Consider the following 17,264-nt stretch of genomic DNA (forward strand, 5'->3'; position numbering starts at 1 on the left):
AAATAATTTTACACTAGAGTTGATCTAGCTCTATAAGCTAGTTCAAATAATTTTACACTACAGTTGAACTAGCTCTATAAGCTAGTTCAAATAATTTCACACCAGAGTTGAACTAGCTCTATAGCCTACTACAAATAATTTTACAATAGAGTTGAACTAGCTCTATAAGCTAGTTATAATAATTTTACACTAGAGTTGAGCTAGCTCTATAAGCTAGTTCAAATAATTTTACACTAGAGTTGAACTAGCTCTATAGCCTAGTATAAATAATTTTACACTAGAGATAAACTAGCTCTATAAGCTAGTTCAAATAATTTTACACTAGAGTTGTACTAGCTCTATAAGCTAGTTGATATAATTTTACACTAGAGTTAAACTAGCTATATAGCCTCGTACAAATAATTTTATGCTAGAGTTTAACTAGTTCTATAAGCTAGTTCAAATAATTTCACACTGGAGTTGAACTAGCTCTACAGCCTAGTACAAATAATTTTACACTAGAGTTGAACTAGCTCTATAGGCTAGTTCAAATAATTTCACACTAGAGTTGAACTAGCTCTATAGCCTAGTACAAATAATTTTACACTAGAGTTGAACTAGCTCTATAGCCTAGTACAAATAATTTTACACTAGAGTTGAACTAGATCTTTAAGCTAGTTCAAATAATTTTACACTAGAGTTGAACTAGCTCTTTAAGCTAGTTCAAATAATTTTCACCAGAGTTGAACAAGCTTTATAGCAAAGTACAAATAATTCTACACTAGTGTTGAACTAGCTCTATAATCTAGTTATAATAATTTTACACTAGAGTTGAGCTAGCTCTATAAGCTAGTTCAAATAATTTTACACTAGAGTTGAACTAGCTCTATAGCCTAGTACAAATAATTTTACACTAGAGTTAAACTAGCTCTATAAGCTAGTTCAGATAATTCTACACTAGAGTTGTACTAGCTCTATAAGCTAGTTGAAATAATTTTACACTAGAGTTAAACTAGCTATATAGCCTAGTACAAATAATTTTATGCTAGAGTTTAACTAGTTCTATAAGCTAGTTCAAATAATTTCACACTCGAGTTGAACTAGCTCTACAGCCTAGTACAAATAATTTTACACTAGAGTTGAACTAGCTCTATAGGCTAGTTCAAATAATTTCACACTAGAGTTGAAATAGCTCTATAGCCTAGTACAAATATATTTACACTAGAGTTGAACTAGCTCTATAGCCTAGTACAAATAATTTTACACTACAGTTGAACTAGCTCTTTAAGCTAGTTCAAATAATTTTCACCAGAGTTGAACAAGCTCTATAGCCAAGTACAAATAATTTTACACTAGTGTTGAACTAGCTCTATAAGCTAGTTATAATAATTTTACACTAGAGTTGATCTAGCTCTATAAGCTAGTTCAAATAATTTTACACTAGAGTTGAACTAGCTCTATAGCCTAGTACAAATAATTTTACACTAGAGTTAAACTAGCTCTATAAGCTAGTTCAAATAATTCAACACTAGAGTTGTACTACCTCTATAAGCTAGTTGAAATAATTTTACACTAGAGTTAAACTAGCTATATAGCCTAGTACAAATAATTTTATGCTAGAGTTTAACTAGTTCTATTAGCTAGTTCAAATAATTTCACACTGGAGTTGAACTAGCTCTACAGCCTAGTACAAATAATTTTACACTAGAGTTGAACTAGCTCTATAGGCTAGTTCAAATAATTTCACACTAGAGTTGAAATAGCTCTATAGCCTAGTACAAATAATTTTACACTAGAGTTGAACTAGCTCTATAGCCTAGTACAAATAATTTTACACTAGAGTTGAACTAGCTCTTTAAGCTAGTTCAAATAATTTTACACTAGAGTTGAACAAGCTCTATAGCCAAGTACAAATAATTTTACACTAGAGTTGAACTAGCTCTATAGCCTAATACAAATAATTTTACACTAGAGTTGAACTACCTCTATAAGCTAGTTCAAATAATTTTACATTAGAGTTGAACTAGCTCTATAGCCTATTACAAAGAATTTTACACTATAGTAGAACTAGCTCAATAGCCTAGTAAAAATAATTTTACACTAGTGTTGAACTAGCTCTATAGCCTAGTATAAATAATTTTACACTAGAGTTGAGCTAGCTCTATAAGCTAGTTCAAATAATTTTACACTAGAGTTGAACTAGCTCTATAGCCTAGTACAAATCATTTTACACTAGAGTTGAACTAGCTCTATAGGCTAGTTCAAATAATTTCACACTAGAGTTGAAATAGCTCTATAGCCTAGTACAAATATATTTACACTAGAGTTGAACTAGCTCTATAGCCTAGTACAAATAATTTTACACTAGAGTTGAACTAGCTCTTTAAGCTAGTTCAAATAATTTTCACCAGAGTTGAACAAGCTCTATAGCCAAGTACAAATAATTTTACACTAGTGTTGAACTAGCTCTATAAGCTAGTTATAATAATTTTACAATAGAGTTGATCTAGCTCTATAAGCTAGTTCAAATAATTTTACACTAGAGTTGAACTAGCTCTATAGCCTAGTACAAATAATTTTACACTAGAGTTAAACTAGCTCTATAAGCTAGTTCAAATAATTCTACACTAGAGTTGTACTAGCTCTATAAGCTAGTTGAAATAATTTTACACTAGAGTTAAACTAGCTATATAGCCTAGTACAAATAATTTTATGCTAGAGTTAAACTAGCTATATAGCCTAGTACAAATAATTTTACACTAGAGTTAAACTAGCTATATAGCCTAGTACAAATAATTTTACACTAGAGTTAAACTAGTTCTATAAGCTAGTTCAAATAATTTCACACTGGAGTTGAACTAGCTCTACAGCCTAGTACAAATAATTTTACACTAGAGTTGAACTAGCTCTATAGGCTAGTTCAAATAATTTCACACTAGAGTTGAAATAGCTCTATAGCCTAGTACAAATAATTTTACACTAGAGTTGAACTAGCTCTATAGCCTAGTACAAATAATTTTACACTAGAGTTGAACTAGCTCTTTAAGCTAGTTCAAATAATTTTACACTAGAGTTGAACAAGCTCTATAGCCAAGTACAAATAATTTTACACTAGAGTTGAACTAGCTCTATAGCCTAATACAAATAATTTTACACTAGAGTTGAACTACCTCTATAAGCTAGTTCAAATAATTTTACATTAGAGTTGAACTAGCTCTATAGCCTATTACAAAGAATTTTACACTAGAGTAGAACTAGCTCAATAGCCTAGTAAAAATAATTTTACACTAGTGTTGAACTAGCTCTATAGCCTAGTATAAATAATTTTACACTAGAGTTGAGCTAGCTCTATAAGCTAGTTCAAATAATTTTACACTAGAGTTGAACTAGCTCTATAGCCTAGTACAAATCATTTTACACTAGAGTAGAACTAGCTCTATAAGCTAGTTAAAATAATTTTACACTAGAGTTGAACTAGCTCTATAGCCTAGTACAAATAATTTTACACTAGAGTTGAACTAGCTCTATAGGCTAGTTCAAATAATTTCACACTAGAGTTGAAATAGCTCTATAGCCTAGTACAAATATATTTACACTAGAGTTGAACTAGCTCTATAGCCTAGTACAAATAATTTTACACTAGAGTTGAACTAGCTCTTTAAGCTAGTTCAAATAATTTTCACCAGAGTTGAACAAGCTCTATAGCCAAGTACAAATAATTTTACACTAGTGTTGAACTAGCTCTATAAGCTAGTTATAATAATTTTACACTAGAGTTGAGCTAGCTCTATAAGCTAGTTCAAATAATTTTACACTAGAGTTGAACTAGCTCTATAGCCTAGTACAAATAATGTTACACTAGAGTTAAACTAGCTCTATAAGCTAGTTCAAATAATTCTACACTAGAGTTGTACTAGCTCTATAAGCTAGTTGAAATAATTTTACACTAGAGTTAAACTAGCTATATAGCCTAGTACAAATAATTTTATGCTAGAGTTTAACTAGTTCTATAAGCTAGTTCAAATAATTTCACACTGGAGTTGAACTAGCTCTACAGCCTAGTATAAATAATTTTACACTAGAGTTGAACTAGCTCCATAGGCTAGTTCAAATAATTTCACACTAGAGTTGAAATAGCTATATAGCCTAGTACAAATAATTTTACACTAGAGTTGAACTAGCTCTATAGCCTAGTACAAATAATTTTACACTAGAGTTGAACTAGCTCTTTAAGCTAGTTCAAATAATTTTACACTAGAGTTGAACAAGCTCTATAGCCAAGTACAAATAATTTTACACTAGAGTTGAAATAGCTCTATAGCCTAATACAAATAATTTTACACTAGAGTTGAACTACCTCTATAAGCTAGTTCAAATAATTTTACATTAGAGTTGAACTAGCTCTATAGCCTATTACAAAGAATTTTACACTAGAGTAGAACTAGCTCAATAGCCTAGTAAAAATAATTTTACACTAGTGTTGAACTAGCTCTATAGCCTAGTATAAATAATTTTACACTAGAATTGAACTAGCTCTTTAAGCTAGTTCAAATAATTTTACACTAGAGTTGAACAAGCTCTATAGCCAAGTACAAATAATTTTACACTAGAGTTGAACTAGCTCTATAGCCTAATACAAATAATTTTACACTAGAGTTGAACTACCTCTATAAGCTAGTTCAAATAATTTTACATTAGAGTTGAACTAGCTCTATAGCCTATTAAAAAGAATTTTACACTAGAGTAGAACTAGCTCAATAGCCTAGTAAAAATAATTTTACACTAGTGTTGAACTAGCTCTATAGCCTAGTATAAATAATTTTACACTAGAGTTGAGCTAGCTCTATAAGCTTGTTAAAATAATTTTACACTAGAGTTGAACTAGCTCTATAGCCTAGTACAAATCATTTTACACTAGAGTTGAACTAGCTCTATAAGCTAGTTAAAATAATTTTACACTAGAGTTGAACTAGCTCTATAGCCTAGTACAAATAATTTTACACTAGAGTTGATCTAGCTCTATAAGCTAGTTCAAATAATTTTACACTACAGTTGAACTAGCTCTATAAGCTTGTTCAAATAATTTCACACCAGAGTTGAACTAGCTCTATAGCCTAGTACAAATAATTTTACAATAGAGTTGAACTAGCTCTATAAGCTAGTTATAATAATTTTACACTAGAGTTGAGCTAGCTCTATGAGCTAGTTCAAATAATTTTACACTAGAGTTGAACTAGCTCTATAGCCTAGTACAAATAATTTTACACTAGAGATAAACTAGCTCTATAAGCTAGTTCAAATAATTTTACACTAGAGTTGTACTAGCTCTATAAGCTAGTTGAAATAATTTTACACTAGAGTTAAACTAGCTATATAGCCTAGTACAAATAATTTTATGCTAGAGTTTAACTAGTTCTATAAGCTAGTTCAAATAATTTCACACTTGAGTTGAACTAGCTCTACAGCCTAGTACAAATAATTTTACACTAGAGTTGAACTAGCTCTATAGGCTAGTTCAAATAATTTCATACTAGAGTTGAACTAGCTCTATAGCCTAGTACAAATAATTTTACACTAGAGTTGATCTAGCTCAATAAGCTAGTTCAAAGAATTTTACACTACAGTTGAACTAGCTCTATAAGCTAGTTCAAATAATTTCACACCAGAGTTGAACTAGCTCTATAGCCTAGTACAAATAATTTTACACTAGAGTTGAACTAGCTCTATAAGCTAGTTATAATAATTTTACAATATAGTTGAGCTAGCTCTATAAGCTAGTTCAAATAATTTTACACTAGAGTTGAACTAGCTCTATAGCCTAGTACAAATCATTTTACACTAGAGTTAAACTAGCTCTATAAGCTAGTTCAAATAATTTTACACTAGAGTTGTACTAGCTCTATAAGCTAGTTGAAATAATTTTACACTAGAGTTAAACTAGCTATATAGCCTAGTACAAATAATTTTATGCTAGAGCTTAACTAGTTCTATAAGCTAGTTCAAATAATTTCACACTGGAGTTGAACTAGCTCTACAGCTTAGTACAAATTATTTTACACTAGAGTTGAACTAGCTCTATAGGCTAGTTCAAATAATTTCACACTAGAGTTGAACTAGCTCTATAGCCTAGTACAAATAATTTTACACTAGAGTTGAACTAGCTCTATAGCCTAGTACAAATAATTTTACACTAGAGTTGAACTAGATCTTTAAGCTAGTTCAAATAATTTTACACTAGAGTTGAACAAGCTCTATAGCCAAGTACAAATAATTTTACACTAGAGTTGAACAAGCTCTATAGCCTAATACAAATAATTTTACACTAGAGTTGAAGTAGCTCTATAAGCTAGTTCAAATAATTTTACATTAGAGTTGAACTAGCTCTATAGCCTAGTACAAATAATTTTACACTAGAGTTGAACTAGCTATATAAGCTAGTTCAAATAATTTTACACTAGAGTTGAACTAGCTCTATAGCCTAGTACAAATAATTTTACACTACAATTGAACTAGCTCTTTAAGCTAGTTGAAATAATTTTACACTAGAGTTGAGCTATCTCTATTAGCTAGTTGAAATAATTTTACACTAGAGTTGAACTATCTCTATAAGCTAGTTGAAATAATTTTACACTAGAGTTGAGCTAGCTCTATAAGCTAGTTCAAATAATTTTACACTAGAGTTGAACTAGCTCTATAGCCTAGTACAAATCATTTTACACTAGAGTTGAACTAGCTCTATAAGCTAGTTAAAATAATTTTACACTAGAGTTGAACTAGCTCTATAGCCTAGTACAAAGAATTTTACACTAGAGTAGAACTAGCTCAATAGCCTAGTACAAATAATTTTACAATAGTGTTGAACTAGCTCTATAGCCTAGTATAAATAATTTTACACTAGAGTTGAGCTAGCTCTATAAGCTAGTTCAAATAATTTTACACTAGAGTTGAACTAGCTCTATAGCCTAGTACAAATCATTTTACACTAGAGTTGAACTAGATCTATAAGCTAGTTAAAATAATTTTACACTAGAGTTGAACTAGCTCTATAGCCTAGTACAAATAATTTTACACTAGAGTTGATCTAACTCTATAAGCTAGTTCAAATAATTTTACACTACAGTTGAACTAGCTCTATAAGCTATTTCAAATAATTTCACACCAGAGTTGAACTAGATCTATAGCCTAGTACAAATAATTTTACAATAGAGTTGAACTAGCTCTATAAGCTAGTTATAATAATTTTACACTAGAGTTGAGCTAGCTCTATAAGCTAGTTCAAGTAATTTTACACTAGAGTTGAACTAGCTCTATAGCCTAGTACAAATAATTTTACACTAGAGTTAAACTAGCTCTATAGGGCTAGTTCAAATAATTTTACACTAGAGTTGTACTAGCTCTATAAGCTAGTTGAAATAATTTTACACTAGAGTTAAACTAGCTATATAGCCTAGTACAAATAATTTTATCCTAGAGCTTAACTAGTTCTATAAGCTAGTTCAAATAATTTCACACTGGAGTTGAACTAGCTCTACAACCTAGTACAAATAATTTTACACTAGAGTTGAACTAGCTCTATAGGCTAGTTCAAATAATTTCACACTAGAGTTGAACTAGCTCTATAGCCTAGTAAAAATAATTTCACACTAGAGTTGAACTAGCTCTATAGCCTAGTACAAATAATTTTACACTAGAGTTGAACTAGCTCTTTAAGCTAGTTCAAATAATTTTACACTAGAGTTGATCTAGCTCTATAAGCTAGTTCAAATAATTTTACACTACTATTGAACTAGCTCTATAAGCTAGTTCAAATAATTTCACACCAGAGTTGAACTAGCTCTATAGCCTAGTACAAATAATTTACACTAGAGTTGAACTAGCTCTATAGCCTAGTACAAATAATTTTACACTAGAGTTGAACTAGCTCTTTAAGCTTGTTCAAATAATTTTACACTAGAGTTGAACAAGCTCTATAGCCAAGTGCAAATAATTTTACACTAGAGTTGAGCTAGCTCTATAAGCTAGTTCAAATAATTTTACACTAGAGTTGAACTAGCTCTATAGCCTAGTACAAATAATTTTACACCACAATTGAACTAGCTCTTTAAGCTAGTTGAAATAATTTTACACTAGAGTTGAGCTATCTCTATTAGCTAGTTGAAATAATTTTACACTAGACTTGAACTATCTCTATAAGCTAGTTGAAATAATTTTACACTAGAGTTGAGCTAGCTCTATAAGCTAGTTCAAATAATTTTACACTAGAGTTGAACTAGCTCTATAGCCTAGTACAAATCATTTTACACTAGAGTTGAACTAGCTCTATAAGCTAGTTAAAATAATTTTACACTAGAGTTGAACTAGCTCTATAGCCTAGTACAAAGAATTTTACACCAGAGTAGAACTAGCTCAATAGCCTAGTACAAATAATTTTACACTAGTGTTGAACTAGCTCTATAGCCTAGTATAAATAATTTTACACTAGAGTTGAGCTAGCTCTATAAGCTAGTTCAAATAATTTTACACTAGAGTTGAACTAGCTCTATAGCCTAGTACAAATCATTTTACACTAGAGTTGAACTAGATCTATAAGCTAGTTAAAATAATTTTACACTAGAGTTGAACTAGCTCTATAGCCTAGTACAAATAATTTTACACTAGAGTTGATCTAGCTCTATAAGCTAGTTCAAATAATTTTACACTACAGTTGAACTAGCTCTATAAGCTATTTCAAATAATTTCACACCAGAGTTGAACTAGATCTATAGCCTAGTACAAATAATTTTACAATAGAGTTGAACTAGCTCTATAAGCTAGTTATAATAATTTTACACTAGAGTTGAGCTAGCTCTATAAGCTAGTTCAAGTAATTTTACACTAGAGTTGAACTAGCTCTATAGCCTAGTACAAATAATTTTACACTAGAGTTAAACTAGCTCTATAGGGCTAGTTCAAATAATTTTACACTAGAGTTGTACTAGCTCTATAAGCTAGTTGAAATAATTTTACACTAGAGTTAAACTAGCTATATAGCCTAGTACAAATAATTTTATGCTAGAGCTTAACTAGTTCTATAAGCTAGTTCAAATAATTTCACACTGGAGTTGAACTAGCTCTACAGCCTAGTACAAATAATTTTACACTAGAGGTTAACTAGCTCTATAGGCTAGTTCAAATAATTTCACACTAGAGTTGAACTAGCTCTATAGCCTAGTAAAAATAATTTTACACTAGAGTTGAACTAGCTCTATAGCCTAGTACAAATAATTTTACACTAGAGTTGAACTAGCTCTTTAAGCTAGTTCAAATAATTTTACACTAGAGTTGATCTAGCTCTATAAGCTAGTTCAAATAATTTTACACTACTATTGAACTAGCTCTATAAGCTAGTTCAAATAATTTCACACCAGAGTTGAACTAGCTCTATAGCCTAGTACAAATAATTTACACTAGAGTTGAACTAGCTCTATAGCCTAGTACAAATAATTTTACACTAGAGTTGAACTAGCTCTTTAAGCTAGTTCAAATAATTTTACACTAGAGTTGAACAAGCTCTATAGCCAAGTACAAATAATTTTACACTAGAGTTGAGCTAGCTCTATAAGCTAGTTCAAATAATTTTACACTAGAGTTGAACTAGCTCTATAGCCTAATACAAATAATTTTACACTAGAGTTGAACTAGCTCTATCAGCTAGTTCAAATAATTTTACATTAGAGTTGAACTAGCTCTATAGCCTAGTATAAATAATTTTACACTAGAGTTGAGCTAGCTCTATAAGCTAGTTCAAATAATTTTACACTAGAGTTGAACTAGCTCTATAGCCTAGTACAAATCATTTTACACTAGAGTTGAACTAGATCTATAAGCTAGTTAAAATAATTTTACACTAGAGTTGAACTAGCTCTATAGCCTAGTACAAATAATTTTACACTAGAGTTGATCTAGCTCTATAAGCTAGTTCAAATAATTTTACACTACAGTTGAACTAGCTCTATAAGCTATTTCAAATAATTTCACACCAGAGTTGAACTAGATCTATAGCCTAGTACAAATAATTTTACAATAGAGTTGAACTAGCTCTATAAGCTAGTTATAATAATTTTACACTAGAGTTGAGCTAGCTCTATAAGCTAGTTCAAGTAATTTTACACTAGAGTTGAACTAGCTCTATAGCCTAGTACAAATAATTTTACACTAGAGTTAAACTAGCTCTATAGGGCTAGTTCAAATAATTTTACACTAGAGTTGTACTAGCTCTATAAGCTAGTTGAAATAATTTTACACTAGAGTTAAACTAGCTATATAGCCTAGTACAAATAATTTTATGCTAGAGCTTAACTAGTTCTATAAGCTAGTTCAAATAATTTCACACTGGAGTTGAACTAGCTCTACAGCCTAGTACAAATAATTTTACACTAGAGTTGAACTAGCTCTATAGGCTAGTTCAAATAATTTCACACTAGAGTTGAACTAGCTCTATAGCCTAGTAAAAATAATTTCACACTAGAGTTGAACTAGCTCTATAGCCTAGTACAAATAATTTTACACTAGAGTTGAACTAGCTCTTTAAGCTAGTTCAAATAATTTTACACTAGAGTTGATCTAGCTCTATAAGCTAGTTCAAATAATTTTACACTACTATTGAACTAGCTCTATAAGCTAGTTCAAATAATTTCACACCAGAGTTGAACTAGCTCTATAGCCTAGTACAAATAATTTACACTAGAGTTGAACTAGCTCTATAGCCTAGTACAAATAATTTTACACTAGAGTTGAACTAGCTCTTTAAGCTAGTTCAAATAATTTTACACTAGAGTTGAACAAGCTCTATAGCCAAGTACAAATAATTTTACACTAGAGTTGAGCTAGCTCTATAAGCTAGTTCAAATAATTTTACACTAGAGTTGAACTAGCTCTATAGCCTAATACAAATAATTTTACACTAGAGTTGAACTAGCTCTATAAGCTAGTTCAAATAATTTTACATTAGAGTTGAACTAGCTCTATAGCCTAGTACAAATAATTTTACACTAGAGTTGAACTAGCTATATAAGCTAGTTCAAATAATTTTACACTAGAGTTGAACTAGCTCTATAGCCTAGTACAAATAATTTTACACTAGAGTTGAACTAGCTATATAAGCTAGTTCAAATAATTTTACACTAGAGTTGAACTAGCTCTATAGCCTAGTACAAATAATTTTACACTACAATTGAACTAGCTCTTTAAGCTAGTTGAAATAATTTTACACTAGAGTTGAGCTAGCTCTATTAGCTAGTTCAAATAATTTTACACTCGAGTTGAACTATCTCTATAGCCTAGTACAAATCATTTTACACTAGTGTTGAACTAGCTCTATAAGCTAGTTAAAATAATTTTACACTAGAGTTGAACTAGCTCTATAGCCTAGTACAAAGAATTTTACACTAGAGTAGAACTAGCTCAATAGCCTAGTACAAATAATTTTACACTAGTGTTGAACTAGCTCTATAGTCTAGTATAAATAATTTTACACTAGAGTTGAGCTAGCTCTATAAGCTAGTTCAAATAATTTTACACTAGAGTTGAACTAGCTCTATAGCCTAGTACAAATCATTTTACAGTAGAGTTGAACTAGCTCTATAAGCTAGTTAAAATAATTTTACACTAGAGTTGAACTAGCTCTATAGCTTAGTACAAATAATTTTACACTAGAGTTGATCTAGCTCTATAAGCTAGTTCAAATAATTTTACACTACTATTGAACTAGCTCTATAAGCTAGTTCAAATAATTTCACACCAGAGTTGAACTAGCTCTATAGCCTAGTAAAAATAATTTACACTAGAGTTGAACTAGCTCTATAGCCTAGTACAAATAATTTTACACTAGAGTTGAACTAGCTCTTTAAGCTAGTTCAAATAATTTTACACTAGAGTTGAACAAGCTCTATAGCCAAGTACAAATAATTTTACACTAGAGTTGAGCTAGCTCTATAAGCTAGTTCAAATAATTTTACACTAGAGTTGAACTAGCTCTATAGCCTAGTACAAATAATTTTACACTAGAGATAAACTAGCTCTATAAGCTAGTTCAAATAATTTTACACTAGAGTTTTACTAGCTCTATAAGCTAGTTGAAATAATTTTACACTAGAGTTAAACTAGCTATATAGCCTAGTACAAATAATTTTATGCTAGAGCTTAACTAGTTCTATAAGCTAGTTCAAATAATTTCACACCAGAGTTGAACTAGCTCTATAGCCTAGTAAAAATAATTTACACTAGAGTTGAACTAGCTCTATAGCCTAGTACAAATAATTTTACACTAGAGTTGAACTAGCTCTTTAAGCTAGTTCAAATAATTTTACACTAGAGTTGAACAAGCTCTATAGCCAAGTACAAATAATTTTACACTAGAGTTGAGCTAGCTCTATAAGCTAGTTCAAATAATTTCACACTAGAGTTGAACTAGCTCTATAGCCTAGTACAAATAATTTTACACTAGAGTTGAACTAGCTCTTTAAGCTAGTTCAAATAATTTTACACTAGAGTTGAACAAGCTCTATAGCCAAGTACAAATAATTTTACACTAGAGTTGAACTAGCTCTATAGCCTAATACAAATAATTTTACACTAGAGTTGAACTACCTCTATAAGCTAGTTCAAATAATTTTACATTAGAGTTGAACTAGCTCTATAGCCTATTAAAAAGAATTTTACACTAGAGTAGAACTAGCTCAATAGCCTAGTAAAAATAATTTTACACTAGTGTTGAACTAGCTCTATAGCCTAGTATAAATAATTTTACACTAGAGTTGAGCTAGCTCTATAAGCTTGTTCAAATAATTTTACACTAGAGTTGAACTAGCTCTATAGCCTAGTACAAATCATTTTACACTAGAGTTGAACTAGCTCTATAAGCTAGTTAAAATAATTTTACACTAGAGTTGAACTAGCTCTATAGCCTAGTACAAATAATTTTACACTAGAGTTGATCTAGCTCTATAAGCTAGTTCAAATAATTTTACACTACAGTTGAACTAGCTCTATAAGCTTGTTCAAATAATTTCACACCAGAGTTGAACTAGCTCTATAGCCTAGTACAAATAATTTTACAATAGAGTTGAACTAGCTCTATAAGCTAGTTATAATAATTTTACACTAGAGTTGAGCTAGCTCTATGAGCTAGTTCAAATAATTTTACACTAGAGTTGAACTAGCTCTATAGCCTAGTACAAATAATTTTACACTAGTGATAAACTAGCTCTATAAGCTAGTTCAAATAATTTTACACTAGAGTTGTACTAGCTCTATAAGCTAGTTGAAATAATTTTACACTAGAGTTAAACTAGCTATATAGCCTAGTACAAATAATTTTATGCTAGAGTTTAACTAGTTCTATAAGCTAGTTCAAATAATTTCACACTTGAGTTGAACTAGCTCTACAGCCTAGTACAAATAATTTTACACTAGAGTTGAACTAGCTCTATAGGCTAGTTCAAATAATTTCATACTAGAGTTGAACTAGCTCTATAGCCTAGTACAAATAATTTTACACTAGAGTTGATCTAGCTCAATAAGCTAGTTCAAATAATTTTACACTACAGTTGAACTAGCTCTATAAGCTAGTTCAAATAATTTCACACCAGAGTTGAACTAGCTCTATAGCCTAGTACAAATAATTTTACAATAGAGTTGAACTAGCTCTATAAGCTAGTTATAATAATTTTACAATATAGTTGAGCTAGCTCTATAAGCTAGTTCAAATAATTTTACACTAGAGTTGAACTAGCTCTATAGCCTAGTACAAATCATTTTACACTAGAGTTAAACTAGCTCTATAAGCTAGTTCAAATAATTTTACACTAGAGTTGTACTAGCTCTATAAGCTAGTTGAAATAATTTTACACTAGAGTTCAACTAGCTATATAGCCTAGTACAAATAATTTTATGCTAGAGCTTAACTAGTTCTATAAGCTAGTTCAAATAATTTCACACTAGAGTTGAACTAGCTCTACAGCTTAGTACAAATTATTTTACACTAGAGTTGAACTAGCTCTATAGGCTAGTTCAAATAATTTCACACTAGAGTTGAACTAGCTCTATAGCCTAGTACAAATAATTTTACACTAGAGTTGAACTAGCTCTATAGCCTAGTACAAATAATTTTACACTAGAGTTGAACTAGATCTTTAAGCTAGTTCAAATAATTTTACACTAGAGTTGAACAAGCTCTATAGCCAAGTACAAATAATTTTACACTAGAGTTGAACAAGCTCTATAGCCTAATACAAATAATTTTACACTAGAGTTGAAGTAGCTCTATAAGCTAGTTCAAATAATTTTACATTAGAGTTGAACTAGCTCTATAGCCTAGTACAAATAATTTTACACTAGAGTTGAACTAGCTATATAAGCTAGTTCAAATAATTTTACACTAGAGTTGAACTAGCTCTATAGCCTAGTACAAATAATTTTACACTACAATTGAACTAGCTCTTTAAGCTAGTTGAAATAATTTTACACTAGAGTTGAGCTATCTCTATTAGCTAGTTGAAATAATTTTACACTAGAGTTGAACTATCTCTATAAGCTAGTTGAAATAATTTTACACTAGAGTTGAGCTAGCTCTATAGCCTAGTACAAATAATTTTACACTAGAGTTGAACTAGCTCTATAGCCTAGTACAAATAATTTTACACTAGAGTTGAACTAGCTCTATAAGCTAGTTAAAATAATTTTACACTAGAGTTGAACTAGCTCTATAGCCTAGTACAAAGAATTTTACACTAGAGTAGAACTAGCTCAATAGCCTAGTACAAATAATTTTACACTAGTGTTGAACTAGCTCTATAGCCTAGTACAAATAATTTTACACTAGAGATAAACTAGCTCTATAAGCTAGTTCAAATAATTTTACACTAGAGTTGTACTAGCTCTATAAGCTAGTTGAAATAATTTTACACTAGAGTTAAACTAGCTATATAGCCTAGTACAAATAATTTTATGCTAGAGTTTAACTAGTTCTATAAGCTAGTTCAAATAATTTCACACTTGAGTTGAACTAGCTCTACAGCCTAGTACAAATAATTTTACACTAGAGTTGAACTAGCTCTATAGGCTAGTTCAAATAATTTCATACTAGAGTTGAACTAGCTCTATAGCCTAGTACAAATAATTTTACACTAGAGTTGATCTAGCTCAATAAGCTAGTTCAAATAATTTTACACTACAGTTGAACTAGCTCTATAAGCTAGTTCAAATAATTTCACACCAGAGTTGAACTAGCTCTATAGCCTAGTACAAATAATTTTACAATAGAGTTGAACTAGCTCTATAAGCTAGTTATAATAATTTTACAATATAGTTGAGCTAGCTCTATAAGCTAGTTCAAATAATTTTACACTAGAGTTGAACTAGCTCTATAGCCTAGTACAAATCATTTTACACTAGAGTTAAACTAGCTCTATAAGCTAGTTCAAATAATTTTACACTAGAGTTGTACTAGCTCTATAAGCTAGTTGAAATAATTTTACACTAGAGTTAAACTAGCTATATAGCCTAGTACAAATAATTTTATGCTAGAGCTTAACTAGTTCTATAAGCTAGTTCAAATAATTTCACACTGGAGTTGAACTAGCTCTACAGCTTAGTACAAATTATTTTACACTAGAGTTGAACTAGCTCTATAGGCTAGTTCAAATAATTTCACACTAGAGTTGAACTAGCTCTATAGCCTAGTACAAATAATTTTACACTAGAGTTGAACTAGCTCTATAGCCTAGTACAAATAATTTTACACTAGAGTTGAACTAGATCTTTAAGCTAGTTCAAATAATTTTACACTAGAGTTGAACAAGCTCTATAGCCAAGTACAAATAATTTTACACTAGAGTTGAACAAGCTCTATAGCCTAATACAAATAATTTTACACTAGAGTTGAAGTAGCTCTATAAGCTAGTTCAAATAATTTTACATTAGAGTTGAACTAGCTCTATAGCCTAGTACAAATAATTTTACACTAGAGTTGAACTAGCTATATAAGCTAGTTCAAATAATTTTACACTAGAGTTGAACTAGCTCTATAGCCTAGTACAAATAATTTTACACTACAATTGAACTAGCTCTTTAAGCTAGTTGAAATAATTTTACACTAGAGTTGAGCTATCTCTATTAGCTAGTTGAAATAATTTTACACTAGAGTTTAACTATCTCTATAAGCTAGTTGAAATAATTTTACACTAGAGTTGAGCTAGCTCTATAGCCTAGTACAAATAATTTTACACTAGAGTTGAACTAGCTCTATAGCCTAGTACAAATCATTTTACACTAGAGTTGAACTAGCTCTATAAGCTAGTTATAATAATTTTACACTAGAGTTGAGCTAGCTCTATGAGCTAGTTCAAATAATTTTACACTAGAGTTGAACTAGCTCTATAGCCTAGTACAAATAATTTTACACTAGTGATAAACTAGCTCTATAAGCTAGTTCAAATAATTTTACACTAGAGTTGAGCTAGCTCTATAAGCTAGTTGAAATAATTTTACACTAGAGTTAAACTAGCTATATAGCCTAGTACAAATAATTTTATGCTAGAGTTTAACTAGTTCTATAAGCTAGTTCAAATAATTTCACACTTGAGTTGAACTAGCTCTACAGCCTAGTACAAATAATTTTACACTAGAGTTGAACTAGCTCTATAGGCTAGTTCAAATAATTTCATACTAGAGTTGAACTAGCTCTATAGCCTAGTACAAATAATTTTACACTAGAGTTGATCTAGCTCAATAAGCTAGTTCAAATAATTTTACACTACAGTTGAACTAGCTCTATAAGCTAGTTCAAATAATTTCACACCAGAGTTGAACTAGCTCTATAGCCTAGTACAAATAATTTTACAATAGAGTTGAACTAGCTCTATAAGCTAGTTATAATAATTTTACAATATAGTTGAGCTAGCTCTATAAGCTAGTTCAAATAATTTTACACTAGAGTTGAACTAGCTCTATAGCCTAGTACAAATCATTTTACACTAGAGTTAAACTAGCTCTATAAGCTAGTTCAAATAATTTTACACTAGAGTTGTACTAGCTCTATAAGCTAGTTGAAATAATTTTACACTAGAGTTCAACTAGCTATATAGCCTAGTACAAATAATTTTATGCTAGAGCTTAACTAGTTCTATAAGCTAGTTCAAATAATTTCACACTGGAGTTGAACTAGCTCTACAGCTTAGTACAAATTATTTTACACTAGAGTTGAACTAGCTCTATAGGCTAGTTCAAATAATTTCACACTAGAGTTG

This window comes from Triticum urartu, chromosome 7A (assembly GCF_056163025.1).
Source record: "Triticum urartu cultivar PI428250 chromosome 7A, HENAU_Tu73, whole genome shotgun sequence".
Classification (NCBI taxonomy): Eukaryota; Viridiplantae; Streptophyta; class Magnoliopsida; order Poales; family Poaceae; genus Triticum; species Triticum urartu.